This window comes from Cupressus sempervirens, chromosome 1, assembly GCF_028749045.1.
Source record: "Cupressus sempervirens isolate cs-2001-9-10 chromosome 1, ASM2874904v1, whole genome shotgun sequence".
Lineage (NCBI taxonomy): Eukaryota > Viridiplantae > Streptophyta > Pinopsida > Cupressales > Cupressaceae > Cupressus > Cupressus sempervirens.
In genome coordinates this window covers 118250689-118266793 of record NC_143118.1, presented here as the reverse complement: position 1 = coordinate 118266793, position 16105 = coordinate 118250689, and positions in this window count along the sequence as shown.

The following is a 16105-nucleotide window of genomic DNA, read 5'->3' as shown; positions in this document are numbered from 1 at the left end:
TCAATCCAAAAATCAATTTCTCTCTTCAGAGGTATTCCAGGAATCTCCTTAACAAAAACATCCTAAAAGTTCTGCAAAACAGGATGATTGAGAGAAGAACTCTTGACTATGGAATCTTCTAAGTTTTTTATCGAAATGGCAAACAAACTGCAGCCTTTCCAAGCCCACGTTGCCAATTGCTTGGCAGAAATTGTCCGCAAAGAGATAGGTCTCTTGATTCATGTGATAACTCTAGCTGATCCAGAATCATCTACGCAATTGATTGACTTATCTTTTCAATCCAAAACAACTTGATGTTGTTCTAACCAATCCATACCCAAAACTATGTCATACGACCCTAAAGGTATAACCCTAAGGTTCACTGAAGTTGAGAAAGATTTCATACAAATCTTACAGTTAGGAGCAATAATATCAACGTTTACCTTAGACCTTGACGCTAACTCCACTTGCCATATATCCCTTACCTTAACCACAGGTATATCACAATGTGCAACTAAAGCAGAAGAAATGAATGTGTTTGTAGCTCTTGAGTCGAATAAGATAGAAACTTTCATACCTTGAGTATTACCTTGAGCTTCTATAACCAAGTTCTAGTGTTCGGCCTACTTCTGATCCAAAGTTACAAAGATACAATGGTTCCTGGCAGAATCACCAATTGTCACTTCAGACCTAGCTGGCTTAGATCCAACCTTCAGCTTATCCCAATTAGGACACTGAGACTAATAATGCCCTAGTTGTCCACAATGGAAACACTCAACAAATTTCCTAAATCTGGAGTTCTGACCAGAAGGATTAGGAAATGGCTTGCTACTCTGAACACTTTGAGGTGGTTGAGATGTTTTAGGCTATTCTAAAACCTTGAAATTCTTATTGAACTTCTTCTTGAATTTCCCAACTGAAAAGCCTGATTTGGCATTATTCTGCAAAGGCTTTTGATTCCTACTAACATCCAGAGTAGGTGGATTCATGCTGCTTTTGTATGAATCCCCATGATATCCAGACTTCATTTCAATGAGCTTTGCTCACTCTGAAGCTTCCTGCATAGACAACAGTTTGAAAGTTCTCACTTCAATTTTGGGCATAAGCCCTCTGATGAAATGCTGTATCATGGCCTTATCATTATCAGCCCACCCAAAAAACTTCTTAAGTTCAAAGAACCTTCATTCATAAGCTTCCATTGTAGAGCCAATCTACATGATCTGAAAGAACTCCTCAGCACAGGCCTGACGCCAATATTCAGACATGAATCTCTCCTTGAAGCGCTCAACAAAAGGTTCCCATGTGACCAGTGAGATATCAATGCCAAGCTTTTCCAACTCCTATTCCCACCACAAGGAACCAAATCCTCTCAAATGCATAACTGTCCATCTGACCTTCACATTACTCAGGTAACAGTGTAAGACAAAACATCGCTCAATATTTAGCAGCCAAGCTTCTGCAGTTGTAGTACCATAGAACAATGGTCCTTTCATCTTGGAAAGGTCCTTGGGCTGAGCTCTTGCTACTGGATCTTCTTCTACAAGAAGATTAACACCCTACACAAGATGTCTCCTATCATTCGCTTCCCCACCAGGAATTTGGTTATTAGCCTCATTATTATCAAGACATTCCAGAATTCTCTGAAGTACCAAAGCCTGATTTGCCTGATTATTCTGGTTGTTACCAACCCCAACATTTTAATCAAACTGATCATTTCCAACATCATTCTGGTACCTAGGACCTCTACCATGGCCCCTACCTCTGCCTCTGCCAGCAAGGTCATCCTCAGGAATACCACATCCTCGAATTCCTCTAGTGACGGGAGGCATGATAGCAACCTAAAAACAAAAATCTATTAATAACGCTTCGATGACGGGATAAACCCTATAACCCAAGAGTCCTGGTAATTCTTAACCCTGCTCTGATACCAAACTATAGTGCCACTCAAGACATAACTGAAAGAATTTAAAACAAAACACAATTCCATAAACGTAAATTTTTTTTTTAAAAACATCACAACAAAAGTTCCATTACAAGGACTGAATCACTCTCATACAAAAAAATTCCCAATGAAAGAGAATATCCTCCAAATACATTTTCATTACAATAAGAATACATAAAGAGTTCAACACTATAATGAAATACAATTTCACTTCTTGACACCTATGTCCAACTTTGGAACCCTAAATGCTAATTTAGAAGTAACTTCAGTAAACATCCTTAGCTACTTGAATCTCGAAGCACCTGAAAACCACATAGAATGCAACATAACTAAAATAGGAGCTCAATACACACTGAGTTAAAAGGAAAAATCCATCTGCATACATGTTAGTACCAACATATAGATATCCAAAAATAGATTTCTAATCCATCTAATATAGTGCAAACTTTATAATAATATCCAAGAAGTAAACAATTACTTTTCATTGCAAAAATTAAACTCGCACTAAGAATAACTCATAAATGAAACATATATGTTCTAAGGTGTCATCGTTATGGCACTAAGTTTCTGCATCCAACTATGGTATTCTCATAGTCATCATATAACAGTATTCTCTATTTTACTTGTCATTGAAAGAATAGAGACATGCATTTTCTCCGTACTTAACCATATAAGTTTAAGTCATAGGTAAGGCCAATTTTCTTTTATGTGAAATTAACCCACCCAATTTTTTTTAAAGTTATCACTGAATTAATTAACTGAATAGGATAAACCAAATTCAGCCACCTTGATATACGTTCATCACAGATATTCTTAAAAATACACATCAAACAGATATACTAAGAATGACATGCGGCAATTATAAAACTAGTTTACAATATGATACTACATCCTTAAATCCATCTGTAACACATCTTATACTGCCAAGTTCAAAGGTAAATATGGATAATTACATCAACAGGACTAAAACCTATAATATCAAGATTGCATAGATACCATTGAACTGTTGCACAGTTCAATGATACTTACAAAATCTTCATACTATACTTTTAATTCCCTGCTGACCTAATCATCTATACTTAACATCGAATTGACCAAGATAACGAATCATAATGCACATGATATTCACATCATCAAACATGTATCAAAATCTGCCTCAATTCATATACTACTTTCATTTTATTAAGAACTGAAATTCATCTTACATAATAAAAGAATTCTGTCTTAAGCATCTAATCTCAAACAATTCAATAAACTAATAGATCACATTATAATCATAGTAAAGAAACTAAGTATAGCCAAATCAAAAGTGAAATCATTAAACAACAGTTAAAGCAGCTTATCACCTTGTTACAACTTTTCATAACTTAAAAGAAATTGTGCTGTCATAGTTTTTTTTTTTTTTAATTCCCATTTAAAACTATTTGACAGACAACACACCTGGTGTTAATGACCATAGTTTTATCAAGTGTCCATAAGCCAATTTAAAAGTAATTCTATCACAGCATTTTCCCCATGGCATCAACTGCCGATATCACCCAAAATTTTAAGCTATCAAATGATATTACAACATTTCTAAAATTTTGAGCTAACCATATGACAAAATGCCCACCCGATATATTTTAATGCAGATGATCGAAAGTTCCACCATGTTTAGATTCCATTCATTTCAAATGACACAAAATCTTCAATTACAAATTTTTTGACACAACCTAGGCGGTTCGGATTGGTTTCATACCCGTGAACTATCTATGCAATACAAATGACAGGCTCAGGTTTATAACCCCATTTTACTGTGAAACAGAGACTCCTGCCCACTCTAACATTCATAGATAGGCTAATAATGGCGATACAAAACCATTCAAAACTCAAACTCATACTATTACTTCCTACAGATTGTAAAACAAATAGCCCTCTTCCAAAACAACATATGATGACTAGAATCTCAAAAACCGACGAAAACCCTATGCAGTTATAAAATTATTCAAATCTTAATGCAAACAGGGTATCGACTATTATCGAGTAAACACAACATTGATTTAGGTTTCATGCAAACTGTTTAACAAAATGTCCTTGACAGGGTGTCAAATAATAACAATTTACTAAGATTCCAAATATCATATGAACACCTTATACAATTATAAATAAATCCAAATTATATGCATATTCAACAAGGTATCGACTATTACTAATTGAAACTTTTCTATATTTCAATAACATAATAAAAATTGTGCTGATAAATGTCAGTTCAACATTGTTTAAGTTTCATGATAGCTATTTGACATAATGCCTGCCCTCGATTTTAAAGTGAACTAATACACCCAGAATCCATAACAACTACAACATAAATAAATGATTTAACAAACACCATAAATCCAAAATGCATCATAAACTCAAGACAAATAGAGCTCCCTCAATAAAACTCGAGGCATCACAATTTAACGACTACCACAACTCAATTCGAAGCTTAACAACAAGCAACATTTCCTAGATGATCACGCTATACCCACATCCATATTTGGATGTACACAGAGTTTAACAACCCAATGTCTAGCCCTACGTACACCCAACCATGGGTGCTGATATAATACGAAACCATATCCAAACATTTTAACAAACATAGTTTGCAAATCCAAATGAAACACATACAACTAAAATCGAGTATAGGGTTTTAAAGAGAGGCCCCCTACCTACAAAATTTGAGAAGGTGAACAAAACCCTCAACCCACTGCTCTGCAAATTCTACTTGTCTCTGAAGCCCCAAAAGCTGAATGAAAAACTTGAAAGAAATCTCGACACAACGAATATCAAATTTTGTGAGCAATTCAACAAACTAACACCCATAACATAGAACTCCTTTCCAACCATATTGCCTAATACACAACAACACCTCACAAGTGGCTTACTTCACAAAAAAATCGGCCTAATGCCCGACAAAAACTCTGCAATTTTAAAAACACCAAAATGAAATGACCGACTCATTCCTAAGTGCCATTACTTCCCACCTTCGTGCATTAATTCCACTGTAGGACTGGGTACAATGACAGCCCATATGTACCGCCAAACTTAGCTTACAAAACAATAATATAATGCCACAAGAAAGCATTCAAAACCCTCAAGTTTTAGGAAGAATGATCCTTCATTAGTATGTAGGTTAGGAGTATAACCTTTATTAATGCAGTGCTGCGAATATAACTTAACATATGCAAAGTTAAGTTGACTATCTCCCACATTAACTTATGAGAATCTATAAATAAATATATATATATATATATATATATAAGAGTGATAATCTCACATTCAAACTTATGAATTGTGTGTGAATTTTCATTAAATATTTACATTTATATATATATGTATATAAATATACATGTGAATTAATATCCACACGTATGTCTATATATATATATATTTACACATACCTAAAACTTAAAAGAGAACTAAATTTCTCAAAAGATATAAGAACACCATCATAAGAGAGAAATTATCAAAAACCCCTGAAAGAACATGCCATCTACACAATAAATGTGATTAATTTCCAGAATTCGATACAACATCCAAGGCTCATCTTAAAAGAATAAGATAGATTCTTGTCATTTAAATGAATTATAAATATTATGCTGAATTACATCTTACCACAATACTAGGGTCACGCAATTAATCTTCAAATTAAATTCACTTCCATTTTACACAACTCAATTATCAGTTCCAAGTTCAAACATGTACTAATAATCAACAAAATCAGCCAGATCAAAACAACTGAATCTTCAAACAATAAACTAACATAAACAGATTATGATAACTATAATTGTATCTGCAAAGACCACATCTCAACTAACTAAATTAACCAATAGATAAATAAAGTTTGATAATGTCTTAGCAAGAAACTAGAAACACATCAAAAACTGAAGCATAAGAAGAGAATCAAGTAGAAGTAAGGTCAGGCGTGAGAAAAATAACGAGTTAACTGATTTAATTTGAGTAGAAAAAGGAGTTAACTCATTTAACTCATTTTTTATCAATACTGAACTGAAAATTTCCCTTTTTGAACTGAAGAGAGATCTTGTTGAGATATATAATTTAATAAAATGAGATATTCTCTCATAATTACTTTTTCTATTTAATTAAATAATATTTTAATTAATTAGAGACACTTTTCTTATTTAATTAAATAACTTCATTTAATTAATTAGGAATGGCTTTCTATTTAATTAAATAACTTTGTTTAATTAATTAGAAGTAAGTACTCCATTTAATTAAATAATTTTGTTTAATTAATTAGAAATACCTTTCCCATTTAATTAAATAATTACATTAAATTAATCAAGATAAGCATATTTATTAAATGTATGTAAAAATATGAGCAAATGTGAGCATGAATTCTAGCAGCGATTCGATGCAAATTCTCCAAATTCATCCTCTCCTAAAATAAAGAGATGAGGGTCTCTTAAATAGACTTTTCTGGAATCCATCAATGGTTGAGATCAAATTCAATCAACGATCAAGATTAAACTTGAAGTTCAGTCATAAAGGGAGATTCTAAAATTAAAGGGAGTTAACAGATTTAATTTGAGTAAAATAAGGAGTTAACTGATTTAATTTGAGTAGAAAAAGGAGTTAACTTATTTAACTCATTTTTTTTATCAATAGTGAACTAAAAATTTCCCTTTTTGAACTGAAGAGAGATTTTGTTGAGATATTTAATTTAGTAAAATGAGATATGCTCTCATAATTACTTTTTCTATTTAATTAAATAATCTTTTAATTAATTAGAGACACTTTTCTTATTTAATTAAATAACTTCATTTAATTAATTCAAAATGGCTTCTTATTTAATTAAATAACTGTATTTAATTAATTAAAAGTAAGTACTCCATTTAATTAAATAAATTTGTTTAATTAATTAGAAATACCTTTCCCATTTAATTAAATAATTACATTTAAATAATCAAGATAGGTGTATTTATTAAATGTATGTAAAAATATGAGCAAATGTGAGTGAATTCCAGCAGCGATTCGATGCAAATTCTCCAAATTTATCCTTTCCTAAAATGAAGAGATGAGGGTGTCTTAAATAGACTTTCCTAGAATCCATCAACGGTTGAGATCTAATTCAATCAACAATCAGGAGTAAAGTTGAAGTTCAGTCATAAAGGGAGATTCACAAATTAAAGGGAGTTAATTGATTTAGTTTGAGTAAAATAAGGAGTTAACTGATTTACCTCATTTTTTTATCAATAGTCTACTGAAAATTTCCCTTTTTGAACTGAAGAGAGATTTTGTTAAGATATTTAAATTAATAAAATGAGATATGCTCTCATAATTACTTTTTTTATTTAATTAAATAATCTTTTAATTAATTTGAGACACTTTTCTTATTTAATTAAATAAGTTCATTTAATTAATTAGGAATGGCTTCCTATTTAATTAAATAACTTTGTTTAATTAATTAAAAGTAAGTACTCCATTTAATTAAATAATTTGATTTAATTAATTAGAAATACCTTTCCCATTTAATTAAATAATTACATTTAATTAATCAAGATAGGCGTATTTATTAAATGTATGTAAACATATGAGAAAATTTGAGTATGAATTCCAGCAGCGATTCGATATTTTACAACTTCATCCTCTCCTAAAATGAAGAGATGAGGGTCTCTTAAATAGAATTTCCTAGAATCCATCAACAGTTTAGATCAAATTCAATCAACAGTCAGTATTAAAGTTGAAGTTCAGTCATAAAGGGAGATTCCAAAATTAAAGGGAGTTAACAAATTTAATTTGAGTAAAATAAGGAATTAATTGATTTAATTTGAGTAGAAAAAGTAGTTAATTGATTTAACTTGTTTTCTATCAATAGTGAACTAAAATTTTCCCTTTTTGAACTAAAGGGAGATTTTGTTGAGATATTTAATTTAATAAAATGAGATATGCTCTCATAATTACTTTTTCTATTTTATAAAATAATCGTTTAATTAATTAGAGACACTTTTCTTATTTAATTAAATAACTTCATTTAATTAATTAGAAATGGCTTCCTATTTAATTAAATAACTCTGTTTAATTAATTAGAAGTAAGTACTGCATTTAATTAAATAATTTCATTTAATTAATTTGAAATACCTTTATCATTTAATTAAATAATTATATTTAGTTAATCAAGATACTCGTATTTATTAAATGTATATAAAAATATGAGCAAATGTGAGTATGAATTCCAGTAGCGATTTGATGCAAATTCTCCAAATTCATCCTCTCCTAAAATGAAGAGATGAGGGTCTCTTAAATAGACTTTCCTAGAATCCATCAACGGTTGAGATCAAATTCAATCAACGGTCAAGATTAAAGTTGAAGTTCAGTCATAAAGGGAGATTCCCAAATTAAAGGGAGTTAACAAATTTAATTTGAGTAAAATAAGGAGTTAACTGATTTAATTTGAGTAGAAAAAGGAGTTAACTGATTTAAGTCATTTTTTATCAATAGTGAACTAAAAATTTCCCTTTTTGAATTGAAGATAGATTTTGTTGAGTTATTTAATTTAATAAAATAAGATATGCTCTCATAATTACTTTTTCTATTTAATTAAATAATCTTTTAATTAATTAGAGACAATTTTCTTATTTAATTAATTAGAAGTAAGTACTCTATTTAATTAAATAATTTCATTTAATTAATTAGAAATATCTTTTCCATTTAATTAAATAATTACATTAAAATAATCAAGATAGGCGTATTTATTAAATGTATGTTAAAATATGAGCAAATGTGAGTATGAATTTCAGCAGCGATTCGATGCAAATTCTTCAAATTCATCCTCTCCTAAAATGAAGAGATGAGGGTCTCTTAAATAGACTTTCCTAGAATCCATCAATGGTTTAGATCAAATTCAATCAACGGTAAGGATTAAAGTTGAAGTTCAGCGAAAAAGGGAGATTCCCAAATTAAAAGGAGTTAACAGATTTAATTTGAGTAAAATAAGGAGTTAACTAATTTAATTTGAGTAGAAAAAGGAGTTAACTGATTTAACTCATTTTTTATCAATAGTGAACTAAAAATTTCTCTTTTTGAACTGAATAGAGATTTTGTTGAGATGTTTAATTTAATAAAATGAGATATGCTCTCATAATTACTTTTTCTATTTAATTAAATAATCTTTTAATTAATTAGAGACACTTTTCTTATTTAAATAAATAACTTCATTTAATTAATTAGGAATGGCTTACTATTTAATTATATAACTTTGTTTAATTAATTAGAAGTAAGTACTTCATTTAATTAAATAATTGTGTTTAATGAATTAGGAATACTTTTCCCATTTAATTAATCAAGATAGGCATATTTATTAAAAGTATGTAAAAATATGAGCAAATGTGAGTATGATTTCCAGCAGCGATTCGATGCAAATTCTCCAAATTCATCCTCTCCTAAAATGAAGAGATGAGGGTCTCTTAAATAGACTTTCCTGAAATCCATCAACGGTTGAGATCAAATTCAATCAACGGTCAGGATTAAACTTGAAGTTCAGTCATAAAGGGATATTCCCAAATTAAAAGGAGTTAACAGATTTAATTTGAGTAAAATAAGGAGTTAACTGATTTAATTTGAGTAGAAAAAAGAGTTAACTAATCTAATTTGAGTAAAAAAAGGAGTTAACTGATTTAACTCATTTTTTATCAATAGTGAACTGAAAATTTCTCTTTTTGAATTGAAGAGAGATTTTGTTAGGATATTTAATTTAAGAAAATGAGATATGCTCTCATAATTACTTTTTTTATTTAATTAAATAAAATTTTAATTAAATAGAGACACTTTTCTTATTTAATTAAATACTTTCATTTAATTAATTAGAAATATCTTCTTATTTAATTAAATAACTTTATTTAATTAATTATAAGTAAGTACTCCATTTAATTAATTAGAACTCCCTTTCCCATTTAATTAAATAATTACATTTAATTAATCAAGAAATGCATATTTATTAAATGTATGGAAAAATATGAGCAAATGTGAGTATGAATTCCAATAGCGATTCGATGCAAATTCTCCAAATTCATCCTCTCCTAAAATGAAGAGATGAGGGTCTCTCAGATAGACTTTCCTGGAATCCATCAATGGTTAAGATCAAATTCAATCAACGGTCAGGATTAAAGTTGAAGTTTAGTCATAAAGGGAGCCTCCCAAATTAAAAGGAGTTAACAGATTTAATTTGAGTAAAATAAGGAGTTAACTAATTTAATTTGAGTAGAAAAAGGAGTTAACTGATTTAACTTGTTTTTTATCTATAGTGAACTGAAATTTTTTGTTTTGAACTGAAGAGAGATTTTGTTAAGAAATTTAATTTATTAAAATTAGATATGCTCTCATAATTAGTTTTTCTATTTAATTAAATAATATTTTAATTAATTAGAGACACTTTTCTTATTTAATTAAATAACTTCATTTAATTAATTAGGAATGACTTACTGTTTAATTAAATAACTTTATTTAATTAATTAGAAGTAAGTAATCCGTTTAATTAAATAATTTCTTTTAATTAATTAAAAATACCTTTCTCATTTAATTAAATAATTACATTTAATTAATCAAGATAGGCATATTTATTAAATGTATGTAAAAATATGAGCAAATGTGAGTATGAATTCTAGCAGCGATTCGATGCTAATTCTCCGAATTCATCCTCTCCTAAAATGAAGAGATGGGAGTCTCTTAAATAGACTTTCCTGAAATCCATCAACAGTTGAGATCAAATTCAATCAATGGTTTAGGATTAAAGTTGAAGTTCAGTCATAAAGGGAGACTCCCAAATTAAAGGGAGTTAACAGATTTAATTTGAGTAAAATAAGGAGTTAATTGATTTAATTTGAGTAAAAAAAAGACTTAACTGATTTACCTCATTTTTTATCAATAATGAACTGAAAATTTCCTATTTTGAACTGAGAAGAGATTTTGTTGAGATATTTAATTTAATAAAATTAGATATGCTCTCATATTTACTTTTTCTATTTAATTAAATAATGTTTTAATTAATTATAGACACTTTTCTTATTTAATTAAATAACTTCATTTAATTAATTAGGAATGGCTTCCTATTTAAGTAAATAACTTTGTTTAATTAATTAGAAGTAAGTACTTCATTTAATTAAATAATTTCATTTAATTAGTTAGTAATATCTTTCCTATTTAATTAAATAATTACATTTAATTAATCAAGATAGTCATATTTATTAAATATATGTAAAAATATGAACAAATGTGAGTATTAATTGCAGCAGCGATTCGATGCAAATTCTTCAAATTCATCCTCTCCTAAAATGAAAAGATGATGGTCTCTTAAATAGACCTTCCTAGAATTCATCAACAGTTGAGATCAAATTCAATCAACGGTCAGGATTAAACTTTAAATTCAGTCATAAAGGGATATTCCAAAATTAAAGGGAGTTAACAGATTTAATTTGAGTAAAATAAGGAGTTAACTGATTCAATTTAAGTAGAAAGAGGAGTTAACTAATTTAACTCATTTTCGATCAATAGTGAACAGAAAATTTTCCTTTTTGAACTGAAGAGAGATTTTGTTGAGATATTTAATTTAATAAAATGAGATATGCTTTGATAATTACTTTTTCTATTTAATTAAATAATATTTTAATTAATTAGAGACACTTTTCTTATTTAATTAAATAACTTCATTTAGTTAATTAGAAAAGGCCTCCTATTTAATTAAATAATTTTGTTTATTTAATTAGAAGTAAGTACTGCATTTAATTAAATAATTTCCTTTAATTAATTAGAAATACCTTTCCCATTTAATTAAATAATTATGTTTAATTAATCAAGATAGGCATAATTATTAAATGTATGTAAAAATATGAGCAAATGTGAGTATGAATTCCAACAGCGATTCAATGCAAATTCTCCAAATTCATCCTCTCCTAAAATGAAGAGATGAGAGTCTCTTAGATAGACTTTTCTCGAATTCATCAACGGTTGAGATCAAATTCAATCAACAATCAGGATTAAAGTTGAAGTTCAGTCATAAAAGGAGACTCTCAAATTAAAGGTAGTTAACAGATTTAATTTGAGTAAAATAAGGAGTTAACTGATTTAATTTGATTAGAAAAAGGAGTTAACTAATTTAACTCATTTTTTATCAATAGTGAACTAAAAATTTTCCTTTTTGAACTAAAGAGAGATTTTGTTAAGATATTTAATTTAATAAAATGAGATATGCTCTCATAATTACTTTTTTTATTTAATTAAAAAATCTTTTAATTAGTTAGAGACATTTTTCTTATTTAATTAAATAACTTCATTTAATTAATTAGGAATGGCTTCCTATTTAACTAAATAACTTAGTTCAATTAATTAGAAGTAAGTACTCCATTTAATTAACTAATTTTATTTAATTAATTAGAAATAAATTTTCCATTAAATTAATCAAGATAGGCATATTTATTAAATGTATGTAAAAATATGAGCAAATGTGAGTATGAATTCCAACAATAATTTGATGCAAATTCTCCAAATTCATCCTCTCCTAAAATGAAGAGATGAGGGTCTCTTAAATAGACTTTCCTGGAATCCATCAATGGTTGAGATCAAATTCAATCAACAGTTAGGATTAAACTTGAAGTTCAGTCATAAAAGGAGATTCCAAAATTAAAGGGAGTTAACAGATTTAATTTGAGTAAAATAAGAAGTTAACGGATTTAATTTTAGTAGAAAAAGGAGTTAACTAATTTAACTCATTTTTTATCAATAGTGAACTAAAAATTTCCCTTTTTTAACTGAAGACAGATTTTGTTGAGATATTTAATTTAATAAAATGAGATATGCTCTCATAATTACTTTTTCTATTTAATTAAATAATCTTTTAATTAATTAGAGACACTTTTCTTATTTAATTAAATAATTTCATTTAATTAATTAGGAGTGGCTTCCTATTTAATTAAATAACTTAGTTCAATTAATTAGAAGTAAGTACTCCATTTAATTAACTAATTTCATTTAATTAATTAGAAATAATTTTTCCATTAAATTAATCAAGATAGGCGTATTTATTAAACGTATGTAAAAATATGAGCAAATGTGAGTATGAATTCTAGTAGCGATTCGATGCAAATTCTCCAAATTCATCCTCTCGTAAAATGAAGAGATGAGGGTCTCTTAAATAGACTTTCTTGGAATCCATCAATGGTTTAGATCAAATTCAATCAACGGTCAAGATTAAAGTTGAAGTTCAGTCATAAAGGGAGATTCCCAAATTAAAGGGAGTTAAAAGATTTAATTTGAGTAAAATAAGGAGTTAACTGATTTAATTTGAGTAGAAAAAGGAGTTAACTGATTTAGCTCATTTTTTATCAATAGTGAACTAAAAATTTCCCTTTTTGAATTGAAGAGAGATTTTGTTGAGATATTTAATTTAATAAAATGAGATATGCTCTCAAAATTACTTTTTTTATTTAATTAAATGATCTTTTAATTAATTAGAGACACTTTTCTTATTTAATTAAATAACTTCATTTAATTAATTAGGAATGGCTTCCTTTTTAATTAAATAACTTTGTTTAATTAATTAGAAGTAAGTACTCCATTTAATTAAATAATTTCATTTAATTAATTAGAAATACCTTTTCCATTTAATTAAATAATTACATTTAATTAATCAAGATAAGCATATTTATAAAATGTATCTAAAAATATGAGCAAATGTGAGTATGAATTTCAGCAGCGATTCGATGCAAATTCTCCAAATTCATCCTCTCCTTAAATGAAGAGATGAGGGTCTCTTAAATAAAATTTCCTAAAATCCATCAATGGTTGAGATCAAATTCAATCAACGGTCAAGATTAAAGTTGAAGTTTAGTCATAAAGAGAGATTCCCAAATTAAAGGCAGTTAACAAATTTAATTTGAGTAAAATAAGGAGTTAACTGATTTAATTTGAGTAGAAGAAGGAGTTAATTGATTTAACTCATTTTTTTATCAATAGTGAACTGAAAATTTCCCTTTTTGAACTGAAGAGAGATTTTGTTGAGTTATTTAATTTAATAAAATGAGATATGCTCTCATAATTACTTTTTCTATTTAATTAAATAATCTTTTAATTAATTAGAGACACTTTTCTATTTTAATTAAATAACTTTATTTAATTAATTACTAAAGGCTTCCTATTTAATCAAATAATTTTTTTAAATTAATTGGAAGTAAGTACTCCATTTAATTAAATAATTTCCTTTAATTAATTAGAAATACCTTTCCTATTTAATTAAATAATTACATTTAATTAATCAAGATAGGCGTATTTATTAAATGTATGTAAAAATATGAGCAAATGTGAGTATGAATTCTAGCAGTGATTCGATGCAAATTCTCCAAATTCATCCTCTCTTAAAATGAAGAGATGAGGGTCTCTTAAATAGACTTTTTTGGAATCCATCAACTATTGAGATCAAATTCAATCAACAGTCAGGATTAAAGTTGAAGTTCAGTCATAAAGGGAGACTCCCAAATTAAAGGGAGTTAATAGATTTAGTTTGAGTAAAATAAGGAGTTAGTTGATTTAATTTGAGTTAGAAAAGGAGTTAACTGATTTAACTCATTTTCAATCAATAGTGAACTAAAAATTTCCATTTTTGAACTGAAGAGAGATTTTGTTAAGATATTTAATTTAATAAAATGAGATATGCTCTCATAATTATTTTTTCTATTTAATTAAATAATCTTTTAATTAATTAAAGACACTTTTCTTATTTAAATAAATAACTTCATTGAATTAATTAGGAATGGCTTCCTATTTAATCAAATAACTTTATTTAATTAATTAAAAGTAAGTACTTCATTTAATTAAATAATTTTCTTTAATTAATTAGAAATACCTTTCCCATTTAATTAAATAATTACATTTAATTAATCAAGATAGGCATATTTATTAAATATATGTAAAAATATGAGCAAATGTGAGTATGAATTCCAGCAGTGATTCGATGCAAACTCTTCTAATTCATCATCTCCTAAAATGAATACATGAGAGTCTCTTAAAATATACTTTCTTGGAATCCATCAACGGTTGAGATCAAATTCAATCAACGGTCAAGATTAAAGTTGAAGTTTAGTCATAAAGGGAGACTCCCAAATTAAAGCGAGTTAACAGATTTAATTTGAGTAAAATAAAGATTTAACTGATTTAATTTGAGTAGGAAAAGGAGCTAACTGTTTTAACTCATTTTTTATCAATAGTGAACTGGAAATTTCCCTTTTTGAGCTGAAGAGAGATTTTGTTGAGATATGTAATTTAATAAAATGAGATATGCTCTCATAATTACTTTTTCTATTTAATTAAATAATCTTTTAATTAATTAGAGACACTTTTCTTATTTAATTAAATAATTTCATTTAATTAATTAGGAGTGGCTTCCTATTTAATTAAATAACTTAGTTCAATTAATTAGAAGTAAGTACTCCATTTAATTAACTAATTTCATTTAATTAATTAGAAATAATTTTTCCATTAAATTAATCAAGATAGGCATATTTATTAAACGTATGTAAAAATATGAGCAAATGTGAGTATGAATTCTAGTAGCGATTCGATGCAAATTCTCCAAATTCATCCTCTTGTAAAATGAAGAGATGAGGGTCTCTTAAATAGACTTTCTTGGAATCCATCAATGGTTTAGATCAAATTCAATCAACGGTCAAGATTAAAGTTGAAGTTCAGTCATAAAGGGAGATTCCCAAATTAAAGGGAGTTAAAAGATTTAATTTGAGTAAAATAAGGAGTTAACTGATTTAATTTGAGTAGAAAAAGGAGTTAACTGATTTAGCTCATTTTTTATCAATAGTGAACTAAAAATTTCCCTTTTTGAATTGAAGAGAGATTTTGTTGAGATATTTAATTTAATAAAATGAGATATGCTCTCAAAATTACTTTTTTTATTTAATTAAATGATCTTTTAATTAATTAGAGACACTTTTCTTATTTAATTAAATAACTTCATTTAATTAATTAGGAATGGCTTCCTTTTTAATTAAATAACTTTGTTTAATTAATTAGAAGTAAGTACTCCATTTAATTAAATAATTTCATTTAATTAATTAGAAATACCTTTTCCATTTAATTAAATAATTACATTTAATTAATCAAGATAAGCATATTTATAAAATGTATCTAAAAATATGAGCAAAT